A 24,848-nucleotide genomic window follows, 5' to 3' on the forward strand; every position below is an offset into this window, starting at 1 on the left:
AATTAACAACCTGAGAGGATTGTTTATTCTTAAAAATATGACCACGTCAGCTACTTTTTGCCTTTTAATTCAAGGTTTTCTCTTTCTTCCAGACAAAGCACAGCATTCTTCTCTCAGAATACCACCTGTCAGGGTGTTGAGAATTAACTGACTGAGAGGCTGCACACTCCCAGACCTACAGGTCTACCTGGCCATTAGGTAAGAGGTTTCACACTCAGAAATATATGAAATGTTTAAGATGCATGTGGAGAAGATGTTTAATTCTGCAACATCAGAATGTTAAGGCAACATCAGAAAATGGGTGTTTCAGAACCCTACCCCTAGTCCCCACCTGGTAAACATAGCCAGATGATGCTACTCAATCCTTATTACCAAACTGTCCAAAATAACCTGTTGAACTTGTCTTTGAAGTTTAATCTCTGATATTTTGATGGCAGTGAGATAGAACCCTGGGACTATACTTGCCTTGCAAAAAAATTCAACACCTGATTTACTCACAAGGCTTAAAATAAGGAAGGAAAATATAAAATAAGTTGTCCTTCACTTGGCAACCATCCGTTTAATTATCTGTTTTTACACTGTATCCAGGCCACACCTGGATATGGATGGCTAATGTGGAAATAGAAAACACAAGGATCACTCCTGGAAGAATCACAAACAAGACAATGAAGTTCTCAATCAGCACATCGACAGCATCAGGGTAAGCAAGAAAAGAACTTTACCAAGAGATCAACATGTACGTTTTCTGACAAAACTGAAGTATACTGAGTTACAGGGCAAATTCACTGAAAACAACAAAGAAAAACCTGTCTTTGTAAAGGCTATTCTGTCACCCCCTAAAAAGTGTTTCAACTCTGATACACCACACAACTGGTTAAGAAAATGAAGCGCGGTGTTTAGCGACGGGACATTCTAACTACCATGGGAGGCGCTGGGCTGGGCCTGGTGGGCACCACTGGAGTTAGCAGGGCTGGGGGGGAGCCCCCTACTTCTCCACGCAGGCTGCTGCCGTCTCCTTGTTGAAACCCCGGATGGAGAGGTCGTAGACTACCTCCTCCACTTTCTTCACGTCATACTTCAGGCCATCGTAGCGCTTCCTCAGGGAATCGTTTTTGAGGTTGAGGAGGCGGAAGCCGGAGTCCAGCTCGTTGATGAAGGTGGAGATGTGCAGGGGCCGGGAGTAGTCTCCGGCAGTCACGCTGTTGACAGACAACCTCGACAGTTCACTAGCGAGAATGAGAACTCCCGAGAGATAATCTTCCACATCCAAGTGAAATCCCTTCTCCCGATCAGGCTCAATGCCTAGGATCTCTGTAACCGCTTCTCGGGTCACTAGGGTTTCGGACTCCAAGTACACAACAAACGCTGCCAAGAAGACCAAGCGCTGCAGCACAAACCTCCAGTGCTCGTGAAACCTGTAATACTGTTCAGCAGGAAACTTGGTCTTCAAAGACGTTAGATGTGTTTTTACTGTACCAAAATGTTCTCGAGCTTTCAAACACCTTTTTGGAATGTCCTGAAACCCAGCACCCTGATGGACCCCTTGAAGTAGAGTTAAAATCTCTCGAGCTGTTTGTTCTAAACTCTGTACAACTTTTCGGATTTCCTCTCGGATGTCCTGCTCGGCAGCCAAAAAGCCCTGCAGCTCCACGAAGATCTCGCTTCTTTCAACTGTACAAATTCTTCTCAGTCTTTGAAGTGAGGATAACCTACTCAGTGACTAAACTGAGCAAAAATCTTTGCAGTATCTTTCAACTGAATATAACCCAGATACCTTTTCTTGAAACCAAGTTTCAAGGATAACTTTCTCTTCCAGAGAGGAATTCAACACCATCAAATAAAACTTATGATCATCAGCCAATGTTGGGAGATCCAAGAACCAGGTGAGACTCACACAAATTCATCTGGACTCTGCAAGGAGTCAGGCAGGCTGAAGAGGCTTCTGCTGATACCAGGCTAAAAAAGCTGCCCTGGGTCCCTTTGTTGGTTGCCAAAGCAGCCAATTAAAAAAAAAAAAGCACAACCTAAAAGTTAAGAACTATGTTTTATTTAGCAGAGTTGCCGAAAACTTAAGCCTAGGAGGCAGTCTCTTAGAGAACTCTGAGGGACTACTTCAAAGAGGTAAGAGAGGAGCCAGGCTATACAGAGGTTTTTGAAACAAAAATCAAGTAATAGGAACATTAAAAGATTATGATTAATTTAAGAAAAACTAGAAACCTCATGTCAATGAATTTAGCACTTTTTGTGTATGGAGAGATGCAAGAGTCTGGGGTCACTTAAATCATTCCTTTTATATGCACTTTAACTATCTAGGGTGAGTATCTTGTTTTTCTCCGTCTTGAATCCCTTCAGGGTACAGTCAGGGGCAGTTGCTGTGGCTGATCGCTGCAACATCCTTTGTTTATCCACACGGCAGAAGACATTTTTGTCCACAACTGTGACAGTAGTTTTCAGACAGTAATGTATGAATTGCTGCCTTTTTGTTTTGTCTTGTTGTTTCCTGCAATGGATTCTCTCAGCTCTCCAAAAGAAACTGTTCTGCAACATTTCTGGATCACATCTCCTGGTGTCTCATAGTCAGGAGGTGTTTAATAATGCCTACCTAGAAGCTGAACTGTTGCTCTTTGCATCATTTTTGTCCTGCCTGGCTGTTGGAAAACCAGTAATCAACAGCCAATGATCACCATTATCTCCCCACTTTGACCCCGTTATTGTTAATGGTCCCTTAATAGAGTTGGAGTTGCTATATATAGGGTTGAACAATCTGTGTTCTGTACGACTCTAGGGAGTAAGATTCACCTAGACTTCAATGTGAATTGTACCCCTTGGAACTGAGCAACTTACTGGTTCTCTGAGAGCTCTGCGAATCAGATAGGCCCAACTGGTTTCTATAGCAAGTAAAGCCTCTGTATTTTTATAATGCACTTCCACTGCTGAAAGCAGATGGGGAGGAAGTGAGACAACCCCCACATCCTCTTTGTCTAGGAACAACAGTTGTAATGGCTATGCCTCAACTTCCCTTTCCTCTTGCAGCCTCAGCCTTCACTAGCAGTCCCCACACAAGACTAAAGAGTACTCAAGAGAGGGAATACTTCTTTTATCTTCTTCTTTGGCTCTGTTAAGCTTATAAATTTTCATTTCTTAATCAAGATAATATCCTTAACAAGTATCTTTAGAATTTCTTTGAAGAAGACATGGCTTTCCCAGAAACAATAGAGACAGCACTTTCTTGGCTGACTTTTTGGTTGTGACTAAAACAGAAATGTTTAATAATGTTACAACCTAGATCTACTACTAATGTTTTAATTCCTTCAAGGTCTACCTTTTAGCATCCCATGCTTCATAACAGTCCTTACTTTCCACACCTCTAAGAAGCTTGCTCCAGAAACCACAATTCTGCTGATTTGGAATATAATTCTTCCAGAATTGAAGGATATGATTGTGAAATGCAGCTAGAAACTAGACTATCAGGATTTTTGAATGGAGGGGAAAAGGAAGCCATGGATAACTTGCCCAGGATGGGTAATCAAATATGTAACCACTTGCTTAACTACTGTCAGATTTATTTGAAGTTAACATGTGTGATTGCTTCAGAAGGGACCAAGCAAATCTTGCCAGCAAGAGTCTACTTACTGGGGTCTCAGCAACAGACTACAGGCTTATGCCATATGAGGAAATGCTTGTTTGTTTTCTTCTGTGACTCACTCTCAGAGTTGTGAGAAAAGGGACTGCCACAGCAATGGTGTGGGCACAAAGAGGCACAAAGCCTGGATCTCATGCCAAGATGTGCTCAGGTACTATTAGGTGCATCAGAAGAATCCAAAACCAATAAGACCTATGAGATCATTCTTCTCTGCCCAGGAACCAGTAAACTACTCCACCTACTCCTTTTACCTTCCTCTATCTACCTATTGGGTGATTCAGAAAGCAATATTTTCTTAATCTTTTCTTCTATTTTATATTTAGTAGTTACTCTAGCAAGAGTACTGGGCAGGACAGTCTGTTCTTTTTTAGTCCTGGGTTTAATTGCAATAGATGAACTTGTCAACATCCAGTCAAGAGTTCTTTAGGCAAGAAAACCAGGATGCAGCAAAATATAGTAGCCATTCCCAGTCTCTCCCTCACCCCAACATGCAAACACCTGAAGTGCATGTAGGTGAAATTCAGCACAGGATCCTAGACATGAGGAACATGGCTTAGATAGGGAATGGCAAGATGCTAAGTCATCATTCAGTATCTTGCTGACTTGACTGGATATGTACAATCAGAGATGGTTAGTTTTTTTCTACAGATTAGCCTGGAGATTGATTCAAATTGATTGGCTTCTAATCAATCTTGAGTGGATGGGTGGCACCTATAGCCCTCAGAACAAAAGATGCTTTCAAATGGGCACTTATAATAAAAGATAAAAGACTTTGGACAGTCAACAGTGACCACATCTGCATTCTCTGTGGTCAAAACAGAATAAAATCATAGCTTCATATTTTTAAAAGAAATCTCTAATATATTTACCTCTTTAAGACTTTGTACAAATCTATATGTTGGTTGACCATTTTAATCAAACTTATCTTCCTTTTTTAAACCAGTGGTATTACAAGGTAAATGCTCTTTTAAAAATTATTCATTAAAATTTTAATTCTTTTATAACTGATTTCATTCCTTCTAATTAAGATCTTAACAAAGATATATAGTACATTTGGCATGATTTATCCTTTTTATTTAAAAAAAACAGACTTTATTTTGTGCTAATTGTAGATTCACATGCAGTTGTAAGAAATAATGTAGAGAGATCCTGTATATTCTTTATCCATTTTCTAATGTTACCCATTAGTAATATTTTGCATAACTGTAGTACAATATCACTGGAGAAAGCAATGGCACCCTACTCCAGTACTCTTGCCTGGAAAATCCCATGGACGGAGGAGCCTGGTAGGCTGCAGTCCATGGGGTCACTAAGAGTCAGGCATGACTGAGCGACTTCACTTTCACTTTTCACTTTCATGTATTGGAGAAGGAAATGGCAACCCACTCCAGTATTCCTGCCTGGAGAATCCCAGAGACAGAGGAGCCTAGTGGGTTGCCATCTATGGGGTCACACAGAGTCGGACACAACTGAATTGACTTAGCAGCAGCAGCAGTACAATATCACAATCAGAATATTGTTATTGATACAATCCAGTTTTCAGATTTCACCAGTTTTATATGCAGTCAAGTGTAAGTGTGTGTGTGGGGTAATTAAGTTCTATTCAATTTTATAACATGTGTAATCATCACCAAAACTAAGATGAAGAACTGTACTGTAGAAAGTATCCTTTATGCAATGTTGTTATAGATACAGTCACCACCATCCTACTGTCTTTCCTAACCAACTGGAAGCCACTAATATTTATAATTATGTCATTTCAGGAACATTATAAAATTGGAATTATACACTATGCAACTTTGGGGATTGCCTTTTTTTCACTCAGTATAATTCCCTCTAAGGTTCATACAAGTTGTTGTGTGTATCAAGAATTTGCTTCTTCTTATTGCTGATTTGTATTTGATGACATGAATGTACCATTATTGATTTAACCACGCAGCTTCTAAAGGACATCTGGGATATTTCTAGGTTTTAATTATTACAAGTAAAGCTTCTATGAATATTCATATATAAGTGTTTGTGTGAATAGTAGTTTCTTTTTTCTGTAGAATAAATGCCCAAGAGTTCAAGCTAGATTGTGGTAATTGCATGGCTTCTTGTCTAAGAAACTGTCAAACTGTTTTCCAAAATGTATGACCATTTTACATTCCTAAGAGCAATGGACAAGTGATTCAGTCTCTTTAAATCCTCTCCAGCATTTGGTGTTATACTATTTTATTTTTAATTTCTATATTTGGTTTTTGATATACATTCTTATAGGTGTATAGTAATATCTCATGGTGGCTTTAATTTGAATTTCCCTATGACTAATAAGGATCATCTTTTCAAGTGTTAATTTGCTATCTATATAAAGATCAGCAGTATGATTTCCCTTCAGTGAAATATCTGTGTGTTTTGGAATGACTTCACTTTTCCCTCCTTTCTCTACTTCATAAGTCTTTCCAAAATTCTCAAGTGGAATGTACAATCCCCAAACACTTTAGAGGTGTAGAAGTTACTGATAAGGACATTTACTGGGTCTCAGAATCATCTCTAACCATCTACCTATCACCAAAAAAAGCCCTGATAAGTATCTTTCTGAACCTGGGGGATCTTATTATAAAGTCGTATTATAAGAAGTCTCATTATATAAGTATAATGAGAAGTCTCATTATAAAAATCTCATTATATATGTCTCAGTATAAGAAGTCTCATTATAGTGTTTTGGCAAACTAGGATAAGAAAGAATCAGAGATGGAGTTTTTATGAAAAGTTCACTTTCAAAAAGTACACATTAACATAGAGAGATGAAACTAAATAGCTTGTCAATGCAGAAAGATCTTTATGCTCTATCTTTAGTCTTCCCTGAGAGGCTTCAGAAGCACACAGTTAGCCATGAAAAATAGGAAAGTTGAGGTTTCCATTTTTTTTCCCCCACTGGATTGTAAAAGTTAGCCACAAGATTCTTCTTGAGCAATTCCTCAAGCTCTTATTTTAGTATCAGTACTATGATTGTTATGCTTCTGGTAACTGTTTCATAAAACAGAGGCTGGATAATAGACCTTGTGAAGAAGATTATTTAGATAAGGGCTCAGCTTTTATGCAGTTGGCAATAAGAAAATTCAGAAGCTTGTATGTGCCTATGCTTGAAGACTGATGTGTGATTCCATAGGTAAGGCTGAGGAGGCAGCTGAACCTACTGTTTTAGTTAATAATTAATGACCAGACTCAAGATCACCTCTTCTTTAAAAGGTAATGAACCAAATCCCAAGTTTGAAGCAACATCATTTCTAGGGTGTCCTTTCCCCTGTTACGAGCACTAGCCAAACACTATGATCTTTGGGCCTTGAATGGGTGTGAAGAAATAACCTCTCTTCCCTTTCCAGTTTATATCATGTGTTTTGTGATCAGATAGGTAACATAATGTATGTGAAGTATTTAGCATTAATGACTGACACTCAGTAAGACTTGGATTTAATCTTGCCCTTGACTTTGCTTGAATGAGAGGTGTTTAAGTATATTATGAGCTTCGAATATGCTACTGTAGTTTCCAGGTGGTGACATCAGGCACAAAGAAGAGAAAAGCTGTTTGGAGATGGAAACTGAAGAAATGGTGGACTAAAAGAAGATCAAAAGAGAAAAACTTGAGAGGAGGGGAGGTCAAGATGGCAGATTAGGAAGATGCTTCCTCCATATGGAACACATAATAAATACATCTACATGTGGAAAAACTCTCACTGAAAACAAACTGGAGGCTGGCAGTAAGGTTCTCCTATAAACAAAGCTATAAAGATTCACATGAAATTGTGTAGGAAGAGAGAAGCAATCAGGTCTGGAGCCATACTCTTAGCAGAAAACACAGAAGAGGAGAAGAATATCACGGGCTCAGGAATCTTCCTGGGGAGCTTGAGCCACATATTGGGCACCTAGGCACTGGGGACAAACACTGTAAAGATAAGTCCACTCAACTGATTTAAAAACCAATGTGACTTACTGGAGGGCTGTAAGAAACTGAGACTGATCCTGAAGAGTGTGCACACTATGGGATGCAGTAAAGGCACTTGTAAGAGGGAAGTTAATAATAATACAGGCTTTCCACAAAAGAAAAGAAAAATTTCAAATAACAAACCTAAACTCCCATTTAAAGGACTTATAAAGAGAAGAATGAATAATATCCAAAACCAGCAGAATATGGAAAATAATAAAGATCAGAGTATAAATAAATATATTAAATTAAATTAAATGAGTAAAATAGTAACCAGAAAATGATAGAAAATATCAATGAAATCGAGTTGCTTTTTTCAAAAGATGAACAAAATTGGTAAGCCTTTATTTAGACCCAATAAGAAAAAAAGAAAGAGGACTCAAATAAACAAAGTAAGAAATGAAACGGGAGAAATTACAACTGATTTTTACAGAGATTACAACTGATATATGGGAGAAGGCAATTGCAATTCCACTCTTGCCTGGAAAATCCCATGGACGGAGGAACCTAGTAGGCTGCAGTCCATGGGGTCGTTACAAGTCAGACACAACTGAGCGACTTCACTTTCACTTTTCACTTTCATGCACTGGAGAAGGAAATGGCAACCCACTCCAGTGTTCTTACCTGGAGAATCCCAGGGACGGGGAAGCCTGCCATCTATGGGTTTGTAGAGAGTCGGACACGACTGAAGTGACTTAGCAGCAGTGGCGGCAACTGATATACACAGAATTCTGTTGCTTTTATATACTCTCATAATGAGAAAGCCAAAAAAGAAACACTTAAAATTGCATCAAAAAGAATTAAGTACTTAGGAATAAACTTAAAAATGGAATTGAAAAACCTATATTCCGAAACTATAAAAAATGATGAAGGAAATTAAAGATGATACAAAAAATGCAGACATTAATATTACTATTAATATTAGTAATACTATTCTTTTGCATACTATTCTAAGCAATCTACAGATTTAACATAATCTGTATCAAAATACCAGTGATGTTTTTCACTGAACTAAAACAAATAGTCCTAAAACTTATATGGAACCACAAAAGACCATAATAGCAAAAGTAGTCTTAAAAACAACAAAGCTGGAGGTATTACACTACCCAATTTCAGACTACATTACAGAGCTACAGTTATCAAAATTGAATGGTACTGGCACAGAAACACAGACATAGATTAATGGAGCAGAGTAGAAAGCCCAGAAATAAACTTACACATTCATGGCCAATTAATCTACAACAAAGTAGGTAAGGACATACAATGGAGAAAAGACAAATTCTTCAATAGGTCTTGCTGGAAAAAGTGGACAGCTAGATATAAAGCAATAAAATTAGAACATTTTCTCACACCCTATAAAAAATAAACTTGAAATGGATTAAAGACCTAAATGTAAGACTGGAAACCATAAAAGTCCTAGAAGACAACATAAAGAACAGTTTTTAACATAAATTTTAGAATTTTTTTTGTATCTGTTTCCTAAGGCAAAGGGAATAAAAGTAAAAATAACCCATAGGACCTAATTGATCTTAAAAACTTTTGCAGAACAAAGGAAACCATTGACAAAAATATTTAAAATATATAAGCAGCTCACACAATTCAATATCAAACAAACAAACAACCTGCCTGGTTAAAAAAATAGGAGAAGATCTGAGTAATCATGTTTCCAAAGAAGATTCACAGATGGCTAACAGGAATGTGAAAAGGTTCTCAACATCACTACTTGTCACATAAATAAAAATCAAAAGCACAAAGAGGTATCAGCTTACATCTGCAACAATGGCTATAATTTAAAAGTCTACAAATAGGGATTACACTGAATCTGTAGATTGCCTCAGTAATATGGTCATTTAAAAAATATTAATTCTTCCAATCAAAGAACACAGTTTATCTTTCCATCTGTTTGTGTTGTCTTCAATTGCTTTCATCAGCATCATAGTTTTCAGAGTATGATTCTTTTGCCTCTTTAGGTTTATTCTTGGTGTTTTATACTTTTTGATACAATAGTAAATGTATTTGTTTCCTTAATTTCTCTTTCTGATCTTTCATTATTAGTGTATAGTAATGCAACAGATTTCTGTATATTAACATTGTATCCAACAAATTCATTGATGAGGTCTAGTAGATTTCTTGTAGTGTCTTTATGATTTTCTATACACAGCATCATGTCATTTGCAAAGAGTGACAATTTTACTTCTTTTCTAATTTGGATTCTTTTCATTTATTATTTTTTTCTTCTCTGATTGCCATGGCTAAGACTTCCAAAACTATGTTGAATAAAACTGGTGAGATTGGACATCCTTGTCTTGTTCCTAAATGTAGAGGAAATGATAATTTCAGCTTTTCACTGTTGAGAATGATATTTGCTGTGGGTTTGTCATGTATGGCCTTTATTATTTTGAGGTAGGCTCCCTCTATGTCAATTTTCTGAAAAGACTTTTATCATAAGTGGATGTTGAATTTTATCAAAAACCTTTCTGCATCTATTTAAATGACCATGTGGTTTTTATTCTTGAATTTGTTAGTGTGCTGTATCACATTAATTGATTGGTGGATATTGAAAAATTCTTACATCTCTGGAATAAATCCTACTTGATCATGGTGTATGATACTATTAATATATTATTGGAGTTGATTTATTGGTATTTTGTTGAGGATTTTTGCATCTATGTTCACCAGTGATATTGGCCTGTGATTTTCCTTTTTGTGTGTGGAACCTTTGTCTGGTTTTGGTATCAGGGTGATGGTGGTCTCATAGAATGAGTTTGGAAGTGTTCCTTCATCTGCTAGTTTTTGGAAGAGTTTTAGAAGAATAGTATAATCCCTATCAAATTACCAATGACATTTTCCATATAACTAGAACATTTTTTAAATTTGTATGTAAATACAAAAGACTCTGAATAGCAAAAACAATCCTGAAAAGGAAGAATAGTGCTGGAGGAATGACCCTGCCTGACTCCAAATTACACTAATAAGCTACAGTAATTAAAACAGTACGTCACTGGCAGAAAAAGAGAAACATAGATCAGTGAAACAGGATAGAAAGCACAGAAATAAACTTACATACCTATTGTTAAATTAATCTACAACAAAGGAATGAAGAATATACAATAGAGAAAAGACTGTCTATTCAATAAGTGTTGCTGGGAAAACTGAACAGCTACATGTAAAAGATGAAATTAGAACATTCTGTAACACCAATACAAAAATAAACTCAAACTGGATTAAAGACCTAAATGTAAAGCCAGGTACTATAAAATTCCTAGAGGAAAACATAGGCAGAATACTCTTTGAAATAAATTACAGCAATAACTTTTTTGGATCCATCACCTAGAGTAATGAAAATAAAAACAAAAATAAACAAATGAGACCTAATTAAACATAAATGTTTTTGCATGGCAAAGGAAACCGTAAACAAAACATAAAGCAAAGAAAATATTTGCAAATTATGCTATGGACAAGGGATTGATTTCCAAAGTAAATAAACAGCTCACAAAAGTTAATATTAAAAAAAAAAATGGGCAGATGACCAAAATAGACATTTCTCCTCAGAAAACATAAAATGGCAACAGGCATATGAGAAGATGCTCAGCCTCGCTAATTATTAGGGAAATGCAAATGAAAACTACAGTGGGGTATCACCACACACTGGTCCAAAATGGCTATCATTAAAATGTTGACAACAATAAAGGTTGGAGAGAATGTGGAGAAAAAGGAACCCACTTACACTATTGGTAAGAATGTAAATTGGTTCATACACTATGGAGCATAGTATGGAAACTCCTTAAAAATCTAGAAGTAGAGTTACCATATGATCCTGTAATCTTATTCCAGGGCATATAGCTGGAGAAAGCTCTAATTCAAAAAGATGCATGCACCCCAGTGTTCAGAGCAGTACTGTTTAAATAGCCAAGCATGAAAACAGCCTAAATGTCCATCAATAGATGAATGATTAAAGATATGTCATATATATATATATGCATATATATATGTGTGTGTGTGTGTGTGTTTCCTGTGTGCTGACTCTTTGTGACCCCATGGACTATAGGCCACCAGGCCTCCTCTGTTCAGGGGGCTTTTCCAGGCAAGAACACTGGAGTGACTTGCCCTGCCCTCCTCTAGGGGATCTTCCCAACCAAGGGATTAAATCCAAGTCTCTCGCATTGCAGTTGAATTCTTTACCATCTGAGCCACCAGGGAAGCCCATGAATATTGGAGTGGGTAGCCTATCCCTTCTCCAGGGGACCTTTCTGACCCAGGAATTTAACAAGAGTTTCCTGCATTGTAGGCAGATTCTTCAATAGCAGAGCTACCAGGGAAGTCTATATATATATATACACATATATATAAAATACAGGGAATTTGACTTTGAAAGCCAGTGGGGTTTGAATACAGAGCTCCCACAGAACTGAGGAAACAGAGACTCTTGGAGGGCAGAAACAACCTTGTGCACACCAGGACCCAGGAGAAAGGAGTAGTGATCCCACAAGAGACTGAGCCAGCTTTGCCTGTGAGTGTTCTGGAGTCTCTGGTGGAGGTGTGGGTCAAAAGTGGCCTGCTGCAGGGTTAGAAGCACTGACTACAACAGTTCTGGGAGGCAGGGCATGCTGGCATACAATCCTTTTGGAGGAGGTCACCATTTCCCTTACCATAGTTTGGCCTCAGGACAAATTATAGGGAGGGAACAAAGCCCCACCCATCAGCAGAAAATTGGATTAAAGATTTATTGAGAATGACCTTGCCTACCTGAGTAAGAATCAGTTTTCCCCACATCCAGTCCCTCCCATTAGGAAGCTTGCACAAGCCTCTTATCCTCATCCATCAAGGGAAGACAGAATGGAAACCACAATCACAGAAAATTAACCAAACAGATCACATAGATAACAGCCGTCTAACTCAGTGAAACTATGAGAAATGCCATATAGGGTTACCCAAGAAAGACTGGTCATGGTGGAGAGTTCTAAGAAATGAGGTCCATGGAGAAGGAAACGCAAACCACTTCAGCAATCTTGCCTGGAGAACCCCAGGAACAGTATGAGAAGGAAAAAAGATATGTCACTGAAAGATGAAATCCTTAGGTCAGTAAGTGCCCAATATGCTACTAGCAGAGTGGAAAAATAGCTCCAGAAGAAAAGAGGAAACTGAACCAAAGTAGAAAAAATGCCCAGCTGTGGATGCCTCTCATGGTGAAAGTAAATTCCAATGCTGTAAAAGAACAATATTGCATAGGAACCTGGAATCTTAGGTCCATGAATCAAGGTAAACTAGACATAGCAAATATGCTCTTCCAACAATACAAGAGATGGCTCTACACATGGACATCACCAGATGGTCAATACCGAAATCAGATTGATTCTGTTCTTTGCAGCTGAAGATGGAGAAACTCTATAAAGTCAGCAAAAACAAGACCAGAAGCTGATTGTGGCTCAGATCATGAACTCCTTACTGCAAAATTCAGACTGAAATTGAAGAAAGTAGGGAAAACCACTAGACCATTCAGGTTTGACCTAAAAAAAATCCCTTACGAATATACAGTGGAAGTGAGAAACAAATTCAAGGGATTAGATCTGATAGAGTGCCTGAAGAACTATGGATGGAGGTTCATGACACTGTACAGGAAGCAGTGATCAAGACCATCCCCAAGAAAAAGAAATGCAAAATGGCAAAATGGTTGACTGAGGAGACCTTACAAATAGCTGAGAAAAGAAGAGAGGCTAAAGGCAAAGGAGAAAAGGAAAGATATCTGAATGCAAAGTTCCAGAGAATAGCAAGGAGAGATAAGAAAGCCCTCCTAAGTGATCAGTGCAAATAAATAGAGGAAAACAATAGAATGGGAGAGACTACAGCTCTCTTCAAGAAAATGAGAGATACCAAGGGAACATTTCATACAAAGATGGGCACAGTAAATGACAGAAGAGGTATGGACCTAACAGAAGCCAAAGTTATTAAGAGGTGGCAAGAATATACAGAAGAACTCTTCAAAAAAGATCTTAATGACCCAGATAGCCATGATGGTGTGATCACTCATCTAGAGCCAGACATTCTGGAGTACAAAGTCAAGTGGGCCTTAGGAAGCATCACTACAAAAAAGCTAGTGGAGATGATGGAATTTCAACTGAGCTATTTCAAATCCTAAAAGATGATGCTGTGAAAGTACTGCACTCAATATACCAGCAAATTTGGAAAACTCATCAGTGGCCACAGGACTGGAAAAGGTGTTTTCATTCCAATCCCAAAGAAAGGCAATGCCAAAGAATATTCAAACTGCTGCACAATTGCACTCAACTCACACGCTAGCAAAGTAATGATCAAAATTCTCCAAGCTAGGCTTCAACAGTACATAAACTGAGAACTTACAGATGGATTAGAAGAGGCAGAGGAATCAGAGATCAAATTGCCAACATCTGTTGGATCATAGGAAAAGCAAGAGAGTTCCAGAAAAACATCTACTTCTGCTTCATTAACTATGCTGAAGACTTTGACTGTGTAGATCACAATGAACTGTGGAAAATTCTGAAATACATGGGAATACCAGACCACCTTAGCTGCCTCCTGAGAAATCTGTATGTAGGTCAAGAAGCAACAGTTAGAACCAGACATGGAACAGCAGACTGGTTTCAAATAGGAAAAGGAGTACGTCAAGGCTGTATCTTGTCACCTTGCTTATTTAACTTATATGCAGAGTATATCATGTGAAATGCTGGGCTGGGTGAAGCACAAGCTGGAATCAAGATTGCCAGGAGAAATATCAATAACTTCAGATATGCAGATGGCACCACTCTTATGGCAGAAAGTGAAGAGGAACTGAAGAACCTCTTGATGAAAGTAAAAGAGGTGTGAAAAAGCTGGCTTAAAACTTAACATTCACAAAACTAAGATCATGGCATGCGGTCCCATCATTTCATGGCAAGTAGATGGGGAAACAATGGAAACAGTGACAGACTTTATTTTCTTGGGCTCCAAAATCACTGCAGATTGTGATTGTAGCTATGGAATTAAAAGATACTTGCTCCTTGGAGGAAAAGCTATGACCCATCTAGACAGCATACTAAAAAATATAGATATTACTTTGCCACCAAAGGTCCCAATAGTCAAAGCTATGGATTTTCCAGTAGTCACGTATGGATGTGAGAGTTGGACCATAAAGAAAGCTGAGCACTTAAAAATTGATGCTTTTGAACTGTGGTGTTGGAGAAAACCCCTGAGAGTCCCTTGGATTGCAAAAAGATCCAACCAGTCACTCCAAAAGGAAACCAGTCCTGAATATTCATTGGAAGGACTTACACTGAAGCTGAAGCTCCAATATTTTGCCCATCAGATGGGAAGAACTAACTCTTTGGAAAAGACACTGATGCTGGGAAAGATTGAAGGCAGGAGAAGGGGACAACAGAGGATGAGATGATTGTATGACATCAGTGACTTGATGGACATGAGATTGAGTAAAATCTGGGTGTTGGTGATGGACAGGGAAGCCTGGTGTGCTTCAGTCCATGGGGTTGCAAAAAGTTGGACACGAGTGAGTGACTGAACTGAATGAACTGAACTGATAAGGAAGGATATACGTAGAATTTTATCCCTTAAGTAACTAATAAGTTACCAATTGTCAATTACGTAGTGGTCATGTATAGATGTGAGAGTTGGACTATAAAGAAAGCTGAGGGCCGAAGAATTGATGCTTTTGAACTGTGGTGTTGGAGAAGACTCTTGAGCATCCCTCGGACAGCAAGGAGATCCAATCAGTCAATCCTAAAGGAGATCAATCCTGGGTATTCATTGGAAGGACTGATGTTGAAGCTGAAACTCAAACACTTTGGCCACATCATGCAAAGAGCTGACTCATTTGAAAAGACCCTGATGCTGGGAAAGATTGAGGGCAGGAGAAGAAGTGGATGACAGAGGATGAGATGGTTGGATTGCATCACCGACTCAAGGGACATGGGTTTGGGTGGACTCCGGGAATCGGTGATGGACAGGGAGGCCTGGCATGCTGCGGTTCATGGGGTCGCAAAGAGTCGGACATGACTGAGCAACTGAACTGACTGAGTTACATAGTCTTCTCAGGCCTAAGGTGATTGCAATTTCTCCTTGAATTATTCTATTATCAAAGCATTTGATGGGTATTTCTATTTGGTTGGTACATTTGGCTGAGGTATTGGGCCCATCCCAAAGACCTGTAAATACCATGGCTTCCCTTCCACCAATAAAGAGATGTATGGCATATATACTCTCTCCTTTGCTTCCTCTCTCCCTCCTTCTCGGCCTAGTGGTCCCAAACTGACAAGGATTTCTCTCTACTTCTCCTGTGGAGCTCTCTCTCTAGTCAGTCCTCTATCCCCAACCTCCTCCTCCAGATAAAGTTCAGTGAAGTCCTTCTCTGCATTGTGTTGGCAGGGAGCAGCATGTCTTTCAGGCAAGGCCTTCCTTGCAATTAAGTGATGAATGCATGAAGAGAAACATCTTGGGCCTCTGCCAGGCAGAGCAGACAGCTGTTTGGGGTAACCCACAGGTTACTGGATAAAAGTCTGGCTACTTACTAGGACCATCTAGAATAGGCCTGAGTCATAGGCCTACTGTCCTTTTGGAGAGGGAAAGTTAGAAGAAGCCCTGTATTCATTTTATACAATTAACACCCTGCAGTCTGCTTCCAAGGAAACTGGTAGTTAAGAGCTTGTGGAAAAACATTTGACTGACTTAAAAAGATTCTGCTATACAGGTGGTCAGAAGCAGTTTAAGCCAAGGTCAGGAAGAAATTAGGTGAGGCTAAAAAGAAATCAGACTGTAAGGAGGAATTATTAGTAAAATACAAACCCATACTGGAATTTTGGTCTTTTCCTATGATTTTGTTTACATGGGATATTGCATATGTTTTTTTAAAAAATATTTCTTGTATATAATTTGCATACCATAAAAATCTACTCTTTTAAAGTATACCACTCAGTGAAATTAAATATATTCAGAATTCAGCAACCATTACTGTTATCTTTTTAGCACCCCAAAAGGAAACTCCATACTCATTTCCAGTTGTTTCCCATTTCCTTCCCTCCCCCAGTCCCTGGCAACCATTAACCAAATTTCTATCCCTATGAATTCGCTTTTTCTGGATATTTCATATAAATATAATCGTAATATATGGCCTTTTGTGTCTGGCTTCCATCACTTAGCATAATATGTTTAAGTTTCATCCATATTGTAGTTTATCCTTTCTAAAAGTTGAGTAATATATAGTACTCAACTGTATGGATAGACCACATCTTGTTTGTCCATTCATCAATTGATAATATTTGGTTTGTTTCAGCTATTATAAATGATGCTCCTATGAACCTAGGAGAGGAATTGTAGGTCATATGGTGACTCTATAATTAACATTGTGAGGAACTACCTCACAATGTATGAGGGGCATTTTTAAGTATGGGACATTTTAGGTTTATTTTGTGGACTGATTTGGTGAGTATCTACCAGGACTCTACTCTGTGTGTAAGAAGATGAAAATATTAGGTTGGCCAAAAAGTTTATTCAGGTTTCCATCATACCATCATATGGAAAAACCTGAATGAACTTTTTGGCCATCCCAATATATCAAATAAATAGGGTTCAAGTAAGGGAAGGGAAGAGGTGCTTCATTTTTGCTGGATCAGGGAGGGCTTCATGGAGAAAGGTCATTTGGTTAAGCTTTGAAAGATTAATAAAATTTCCTTAGGCAGGTGAAAGGGAGTGGAATCGAGGGGACAGGGTTTTCCAAGTAGTGGGAGCAGCATAGCAAAACAGAAGTTTTGGAAAGGATGTGACAATGTTAGCTGAAGCACAGACTTCAGATAATGATGAGTTGATTAGTAAAGGAAGGCAGGGCTAGATCGTAGAAAGCTTCCAAATGTCATGCAAGGGATTTGAGACTATATTTCTAAAGCAATGAAAAGCCACTGTATATTTTTCCTGATACAAGTGACATTTTGGGGCGGGTGTTTGAGGAAACCCAGTACTGGTTCACTGCTTTTCTTTTCTTAGGATTACTGTGACATTGACTAGAAAATGAAACCAGAGAATGTTAGTGTTATGAGAATATATACTGTGAGGTACTCTGAGTAAAGTGATTGTAAAAGGCCAAAGCGGAGGTACAGAAATACGTTATGTCTGCAAGTGCATGGGAGTATGTCATCTCCTTTCAAAAAAATTAAAAAGCTTTGATGCTTTCCTTCCAGTACCATCATTTCTTGATTTTCTTTCTTTTCTTACTGCTTACAACCTCACCATCACTGATTTAGCACCTCCCCACCAAAGTGTAAAAATAAAGGGGATGCAGACAGTCACAGAACAGTGGTGTAATTCTAAGAACTATTGAAAAATGTTGGAAGGGATCTTCCAAATAGTCTAGAAACTTTCTTATGTTACAGATGGGGAAACAGAGGCTCTGAGTTGGAGTATTACCTACCCAAGGTCATAAGTGAACTGATAACAGAGCTGGGATTTAAAACTCAAGCCCTTACGTAACTACTTCAGCATACCATACTGCCTAATTAACATCCTGTAGGATATTTAGAAATTACACAATGTATTGTTCTCTGTTTAAGAAGAAATATACCAACTGAACCCAGCACACCATTAAGGTATAGAAGTAATAGATATAGGTTACAATGAGATAGGCACTTTTTCCCTGCTCTGACCACTTTGCTGATGAGTGACATCAGTTCATTCATTCATTAGGTTAGTTAGTTGTCCAGTAAGTAGAAATGTGTTGAATGCCCTTTGCTGTGCACTGTAGCTTAAAATCTGGTAGGGAGTTGTAGCAAAGACACAGACAACAAACTAGATGAGATAGAATTAAATATGATTATAAAAGTATATTCATTTTCTTTGGCTACTGCAACAAATTACCACAAAGTTAGTGACTTAAATTTATTCTCTTACTGTCGTGGAGATCAAAAGCCTAAAATTAGTTTTATGGGGCAAAAATCAAGATGTTGACAGGGCTGTTTCTTCTAAAGGCTCTGGAGGAGAATAATTTCCTTGTCTCTTCCAGTTTCTAGTGGCAGTTGGGATTTCTTTGCTTGTGGCTTCATCAATACAATCCTCAAGGTCAGTAGCTTTAAAACTCACACTGCTCGATCTTCATATCCTTTTATTCTCCATGTGTATAAATCTCTCTCTGTCTCCTTCTTATAAGGATACAGGTGTTTGCATTTAGGGCCCAACTGGATAATCCAGGATAGTCTCCCGATCTCAAGAACTTTAATTACAACTGCAAAGTCCCTTTTGTTATGTAAGGTTAATATTTTACAAGTCTCAGGGATTAAGATATAGATATTTGTGTGAAGTAATTATTCAGTCTTACACAAAAGGTATATGTTTTAAAGTTGATGGAAGGCATAAAACCCAAGTATGGATCTAAGAGGAAGATGGCAGGATGAAATATAAGGGCTGGGGAAAGGGTTTTTCTCTTGTTATCGCCAATTGCAGAGGCTGTTACCCAGCACAGACATTATTATTGTTGTTATTATCAGAGTGAGTATGATGAAGAAGAATTATGGCAATCAAAATATGTATTCTTACCTATTTTCAAAAGCATGCCTGCAACTTGTGTTGCTCAGTCGTGTCTGACCCTTTGTGACCCCGTGGACTAGGGCCCCCAGGTTCCTCTGTCTATGGAATTTTCCAGGTAAGAATACTGAAGTGGGTTGCCATTTCCTTCTCCAGGGGATATTCTCAGGGATCTACATATGGTATGTAGAAAGAGCTGGCCTTTGTTTTGTTTTTTTTTTTTTTTTTTTTGGCCTTTGTTTTGAAGTCTCTGATCTGAGCTCATTAAGACAGGCCTGTAGGGACTCTTCTGGCAGTCCAGTGTTTAAGACTCCATGCTTCCACTCTAAGGGGCATAAATTCAATCCCTGGTCAAGGAACTAAGATCCTACAAGGCATAAGGAAGACTAAAAAGAAAAAAAAAAAAAAAAAACCAGGCCCTTTGGAAAGCATGAAGGGGCTTGTTTTTAAAGCAGGAAGCTAGGCCCTTTCCCTCAGAGTATGGTCATCCATTGGTGATCTGGTTCTGCCTTCATCAAGGGCAATGGGCCATGTACAACAATGAGAATAAAAGGCAGTCTTGGAATCACTATCTTTCTTTTGTCTTGGAGGAAGAAGAGAAATACAGAGCTCTGATTATTGGCCAGGCACAGATCAACCCATTGAATCCTTTCTAAAATACTGGGAAGAAGGTCCTTTTATTAGGGTCATTTAATAGATGAAGAATATTGAAGGTCTAAGGGCTTCCCTCATATCTCAGTCGATAAAGAATGTGCCTGCAATGCAGGAGACCCGGGTTTGATTCTTGGGTTGGGAAGATCCCCTGGAGAAGGAAACGGCAATCCACTCCAGTATTCTTGCCTGGAGAATCCCCATGGACTCCTCTGAACCTGGTGGGCTACAGTCCATGGGGTCACAAGAGTCAGACACGACTTAGCAACTAAACCACCACCATTGAAGGCCTAAAGACGTGAAAGCTTACTTAGCTCATAGGTTTCCTCTCAGTTTGGAGGTGGTGAAGTCTTCTCAGACTCCTACCAGATACTACACACTCTGGAAGGAAGACTAGGAGCAAAAGGAGAAAATGAGAGGTAGGAAAGGAGTAGGAGGAGTGTAATGTAAGAGAAGCCCCAGATCTGGCTTTTGTATGGAGTTGACCATCTATCCTGAAAGTCAGGTCCCCTTTCACATCTCCGTGGCAATGTTACAGGATAAACTTGTTCAGTACACGCATTTGTCAAGGATGGTTGCTTTTCAACCTACTGGCAGAATTTCAAGAAAATCGTTTCCAGAGGAGTGCTGCCTTACACAATTCCCTCCATTGAACACTGATGTTTTTAGAGTGCTGAAGTGATTCATGTGAGTCCACCCCGCCCCCCCACCCCTCTTGAGGCATGTTATACAGATTCATTAGTATAATTTCTGGGTTGATTAGCTTAACTTCTCTATTTAAAAACAGAGGTGTGTTCACTAAGCCCTCCGGAAAAATTCTGAAGTCAGTTCCTTCCACCTAGCAAGCAAGGGCTCAAATGTAGGTTTCCTCAGCCAGGAGGTGGGATATCTAAGAGGCAATGTTCCTTCGTGTTCTAGTATACATCTGGTGAGAGCTGAAGGAAAGCAACATTCAAGTCCTCCTGCCCACCACACTTGAGCTGTGGAGCTGTGTCTTTTCCCAACCATCCCAAGCTTGTAGGCTGGAAGCATGCCAGCTAAATTTTCAAAAAGATAGGGGGGAGGTGGTTTAAAAATGCACACCATGATTAACAGGCGGGGAATCTGCCCTCCTGGGGATGTTGTAATTGCCAGGAAACTTCGAGTAGCGGATTGAATGGATCCAGGAAAAGGTTGTCGACAGTCCGTCGCGCCATCCCACCCCACCCTCCCCTTCCCTCACAAATCGCTGGGCCTCCCGGAGCCATGAGATGGGGACTCCAGGCCAGGGTGTGGTGCACCGTAGGAGTCTCTGGCGGCCTCTCAGAGGGGCCTGGAAAGGGGAGGATCCCTCCTTACTCTGCCCTCCCAGCCTTTGGCTCCAGAGAGGTCAGCCATTTGGCTAATGAAATGTTTGTGTTACGTCAGGTATTGGTGGACCAAGTCAGTCTTCGCGACCCAAGCACACGGCAGGGCGGGGAGGTGGGTGGCGTTAGCGAGCAGCGAGTTTGACGCTCTGCCGCTCACCCTAGCTCCGGTACCTCCGCCTCCACCCCCTAGAGTATCTAGGCCGCCCAAGTCCGCCCCTGGGAGGGAGTGTGCGTTGGCCTTCAGCCAGCCTTCTCCGTGCAGGCAGCAGAGTTCCGATCTGAACTTCAGGATTGGGGCCCCTCCCTACCACTCCTACTCACTTTACTCGCCTCTAAGGCTCCGTCTTCCGCCAATTGTGACCCGAGGAACCCGCCGTCCTGACGCCCAGTAGCTGGCGGGCAGCAGCGCCAGGAGAGGCTCAGTTGAATTCAAACCTCCTTGACCCCTAGCTGACGCCGCAGGCACCTCCGCCAGAGCTCTCAGGCGTGCGGGTAACCTGCTGAGAGCGACTGCGGCCTACAAGCGAGGCGCAGCTGGGGGCCAGGGGCTGTCACAGAAACCGGTGGCTGATTCTCTCTTTTGGGCTGCCTAGGCGGCGACCAGCAGCGCTCCCTCCTCAGCGGCGCCCCTTCCGAAGCTGCCTCTGTGCTATCCTCTGCCGGCCCCCTAGCCCTGCTGCTCATCAATGGTCAGTCCAACTCCTGGCTACGAGGGACGGGAACCCTCCATCCAGCCTGCCGCTCTATTCCGGGCCTGACCGTGGCGAAAGGAGCGCAACCTAGGTGAGGACCCATCCACCTCTAGGTCCAGTCGTCCAACGGAGCGCTTCAACCACTCAATGCTTGCAAGGTAACTCCCACTGTAGGCTCTCTGCAGAACTAGTGTCTTGTGCCCGCCAGGGCAAAGGTCCACTTTTGCCACCAGCTTGGGGAAAATGCTCGAGACAAGGGCTACCTGGGGAGCCTGCAGGGACCACTGGGGCATGCCAGGATAGGTAGTTGAGCAGGAGCACCTGCCTGGCGCGACTCAAGGCTTAACAGTTTACATGGTTCAACAATTGAGCCTACAGATTTAGGGATGTAGGGTAGCTGAGTTCTACCGTGGGAATGGGATGGGGAAATGAGGAAGAGAGATGGGGGAGGTAAGGAGCCAAGGACAGTGTTGGGGAAGCTACCAGTGGCAGTGTGAAGCTACTGGCTCACCTGAGGACCGAACACTTCAACACTTGGCCACCTTGGGGTGTTGTGCTCAGTTCAGCCTTTGCTTGTGTTGTAAGGGGCTTGAGGCCACAAGGTAAGTGCACTTCTGTTGGCCCAATTCTCCAGGCAGAGACCGAATGACAACCTCTCATTATAAATGTAATGATTTTGTGGAAAATGAGGCCAACCTTAGTCCCCCTATTTGCAGGAAGATGAAATCTGAGTGGGTGAAGGATAGTCTTGCAGTGAACCATTTTGAAGGAAGGGAAGTAGAGCAAGGGTGCTCTCTTCAAATGCCTTCAAAGCTGTCATGTGGAAAAGGATTATTTGTCCTAAGTGTCTCTAGACAGGAGAACCTAGGATGGGTCAGATTTCAACAGAGTGGAAACCACCAGGAGGCAGAATTAAGCTTACGATAAAGGAACTTCATTCTAACAGGGAGGGAGGAGTATTTTTATTGTGTATCAGGCAATTTGCTAAGTGCTTTACATAAATTCCCTGGTGGCTCAGAGGTTAAAATGTCCACCTGCAAGGCGGGACACCGCGGTTTAATTCCTGGGTCGGGAAGATCCCCTGGAGAAGGAAATGGCAACCCACTCCAGTATTCTTGCCTGGAGAGTCCCATGGACAGAGGAACCTGGTAGGTTACAGTCCGCAGGGTCACGAAGAGTCGGACACGACTGAGCGACTTCACTTTCATTTTCACTTCTTTACATAAATTATCCCATTTAACACTTAGCAAGGTTTGGATATGTCCAATGATAAAATGGAATGCCAGGAAGTAACAGAGTCTCTGTTCGTCTAGGCTGCAGCTCTTTCTGTTCTTAAGACGAGGTTTGTGACAACCATCTATTCATTTGCTGGGGCTGAAACAGGCTTGTACAAGATATTGGGAGAGTCAATCATTCATTCATGCCGTGACTTTAGAGAAATACCATCATCTCTCTGGACTTCAAGTCCCTCTTCTTTAAAGTCAGAGAATTAGACTTCACTGGGTTACCTGAAAAAAAATCCCTTTGACCAGTAAAAATAAAATTGTAAAAAAAATGGGCTTTAGTTTTTTGCACTCTTGAATTTACAGGAGTTGTAGAATTGGATCTCCACAACATCTTGAAGATGGATCCCTAAAGGAACTAAAATGCCTCTCCCTTCTTTCACTGGCTGAGGTGTGACTCTAATGTCCATCCAACAGATACACTTTGAATGGCTGTAGTGTTTCCCAACAGCCAAGGTCTCTGAAGAGTAAAAACTCAGGGCCTCCTTTGATGTTGCTTAGATTGTCCAATGACAACTGCATTGCTTTTTAGTCACTGCAAAGGCAATTGCTCTGTCTTGTTATGCAAAAACGCAGAGCATCTGCTGGTGTGGTACATTGTACTGAGCAAATGGAGATGAGGACAGAGAGTAATGGATGAAATAGGCTCTTGCCCTTAGAGAGCTTCAAGTCATTTATGGGAAAGGCAGGTACAAGGATCACAGACCATATTATAAGGCAGAATGTTGCTTTGAGGGGGGTGTACAGAAAAGACAGAAATCATGTGGAGCCATAAAAATACACTAGGTTAGAAATTTGGGAGCCTTAGATTCTAATCTTGGCTGGTCACTTAAGGCAGGTCAGCCCACCTTCTGAGGCCTGAAACTTTAAGACTTTCTGGTATTAGATGAGAATTTCTGGTTTGGGTGGGTCCTCAAGAGGCATTTGTGGTGGGCCTTGAAGTGCTCTGGGTAGGGTTTACACTAACAGAGGAAGATAGCAGAAACTGGGACAAAATTCCTGGACACATGAAAAACATATGTGCCTTCATGGATATGTTGTTGTTGTTCAGTTGCTCAGTTGTGTCCTACTCTTTGCAACCCCATGGACTGCAGCACACCAGGCTTCCCTGTCCTTCACAATCTCCCGGAGCTTGCTCAAACTCATGTCCATTGATTCAGTGATGCCATTCAACCATCTCATCCTCTGTCATCATCCTCTTCTCTGCCTGCCTTCAATATTTCCCAGCATCAGAGTCTTTTCCGAGTCAGCTCTTCACATCAGGTGGCCAACCTATTGGAGCTTCAACTTCAGCATCAGACCTTCCACTGAATATTCAGAGTTGATTTCCTTTAGGATTGACTGGTTTGATTTCCTCGATGTCCAAGGGAGTCTCAGGAGTCTTCTCCAGCATCAGAGTTTGAAGGCATCAGTTCTTTGGTGCTCAGCCTTTTTTACTGTCCAGCTCTCTCATCTGTACATGGCTACTGGAAAAACCATAGCTTTGACTATATGGTCCTTTGTTGGCAAAGTAATGTCTCTGCTTTTTAATACACTAAGTTTGTCATTGCTTTACTTCCAAGGAGCAAGCATCTTTTAATTTCATGGCTGCAGTCATCGTATGCAATGATTTTGGAGCCCAAGAAAATAAAGTCTGTCACTGTTTCCATTGTTTCCCTGTCTATTTGCCATGACATGATGGGACCGAATGCCATGATCTTAGTTTTTTGAATGTTGAGTCTTAAGTCACTTTTT

General features: G+C 40.5%; 1 protein-coding gene and 1 pseudogene across 5 annotated transcripts in view; one reads left to right on the forward strand and one right to left on the reverse strand.

The window, feature by feature from the left end:
- Positions 1-539: 539 nt before the first annotated feature.
- LOC139181556 (translin pseudogene) lies at positions 540-20,986 on the reverse strand (annotated as a pseudogene).
- Positions 20,987-21,525: 539 nt separating this feature from the next.
- ARHGEF9 (Cdc42 guanine nucleotide exchange factor 9) overlaps positions 21,526-24,848 on the forward strand; it is a 420,722-nt gene continuing 417,399 nt past the window's right edge. For 3 of the 5 annotated variants that reach the window (XM_070783846.1, XM_070783849.1, XM_070783851.1), the window contains exon 1: positions 21,526-21,989. The gene's annotated coding sequence lies outside the window, so the exon portion shown is untranslated. The remainder of the gene's footprint in view (positions 21,990-24,848) is intronic. The other 2 variants (XM_070783848.1, XM_070783850.1) reach the window with 2 other exon arrangements.

Source organism: Bos indicus, chromosome X (genome assembly GCF_029378745.1).
Source record: "Bos indicus isolate NIAB-ARS_2022 breed Sahiwal x Tharparkar chromosome X, NIAB-ARS_B.indTharparkar_mat_pri_1.0, whole genome shotgun sequence".
NCBI classification, from domain to species: domain Eukaryota; kingdom Metazoa; phylum Chordata; class Mammalia; order Artiodactyla; family Bovidae; genus Bos; species Bos indicus.